Genomic DNA, 1,738 nt, shown 5'->3' on the forward strand with positions numbered 1-1,738 from the left:
TCTTCAAGTCTATCCACAGCATTCTGACAAAGACACATCGGACATATTAGTCAAGAGTATTTGCAAGAAGAAGAAGAAGAGAGGAAGCAATATACCACTAATGTGGACTTGTGTCCACATATGAATAGACTGTGTAAATGCAAACCAAACATGGAGTTGTGTCAGTGATTATTCATTCAACCTTCATTTTTTTCAAGGTCAGCCTTGTTGAGATGAAAACAAATGGTGCAAGATTGCATCAGCTCCATAATCATGTCCCACACTGACTTTGTGTGAAGTTGCTGTTGTTTATAAGCTTTCCGTCTGTTGCTATGGGTTACGTGGCCCTCAGAGGGTACATGGCCCTCAGGCGGTACGTGGCCCTCATCATTTCCCCTGGAGCTTGGGAAGCATCCTTTCTCTTGATCTTTTGCACACACACACACACACACACACACACACACACACACACACACACACACACACACACACACACACACACACACAAATAGACTCAGTCAAGGTATCTTGCTATAATTACTCTTATCAGCAGCCACTCCAAAGAGGGCTCTTGATAGAGATAAGAGGAACATTATCTATTGATCCATGACCAATATAGAAGACATTGAGACCTCTCCTGTCACATCATTTGGTGAGGCTAGAGATGGAGTAAGATGAGGACGATGTTCACATCGGCCATGACAAAGTTCTGTGGACAGGGTCATGCCTCTTCAGGATGAGCTTCACATAATAACGTACCAGTAGGTTTCAGTGTCTTCCTCACTGGCTATGGATCAATGCAGGTTATTTATTGATCTTTTCCACTTATTACGGTATATAGCAAATGTTCTGTCTGAATTTGAAAAAGGCCTTCACTCTTCTGCTGTTGCACTTTGTGGCGGGCACATGCCAGCAAATATAATACATTCAGGGGTGATGATGCAGATGATGTGAAGCAAACTTCCTGGACTGTGATGCATGCTTTGTAATATAGGAAAGCATCATCAATCATTATGTAGATGTAAAAAGCGTCTCTCTGTAGGAGGCTATTTCGGACATTGTCACACATTCTAAGAGAGAATTTGGATGTTTCAGTGAGGAAAGACTTCAATGAAACAGAACATTGTGGTGCGTGCAATATATCATTTACACTAATTACACTAGTCTGTTCAAAGTAAATGCTATTTTTGTGCAGCGGCTACTTGACATCCAAACACAGCATGGAGTAACTAATGGTGTGATTCAGTGCCAATGCATGCATATAGCCTACAGTCTACTGTATATGCACATACACATATATCTCTACTGTATGCGTATGCATGCAATAGTGTGCAACAGCATGGTATAGATAATGTACATATGTGCTACAGCCCAGCGAGAGATTGAAGAGGTTGATGGTGGAAGAGAAGACGATATGCATGCTTTTATGTAGGTCAATGTTTTCAGATCAGCCTATAAGACTCGCGCTTGTTTACGTGTGAGAGACGCACTGAGTGTGAGCGTGTGTGTGTGGGGGGGAGGGGGCTTATGATAACTAGTGTATGTATCTGTGTGTAGGTGTGTGTGAGTGTGCATGTGTGTGTGTTTGTGTGTGGGGGGGAGGGGGCTTATGATAACTAGTGTATGTATCTGTGTGTAGGTGTGTGTGAGTGTGCATGTGTGTGTGTTTGTTTGTGGGGGGGGGCTTATGATAACTAGTGTATGTATCTGTGTGTGAGTGTGCATGTGTGTGTGTGTGGGGGGGGAGGGGGCTTATGAT

Source organism: Poromitra crassiceps (genome assembly GCF_964638095.1).
Source record: "Poromitra crassiceps genome assembly, chromosome: 23".
NCBI lineage: Eukaryota > Metazoa > Chordata > Actinopteri > Beryciformes > Melamphaidae > Poromitra > Poromitra crassiceps.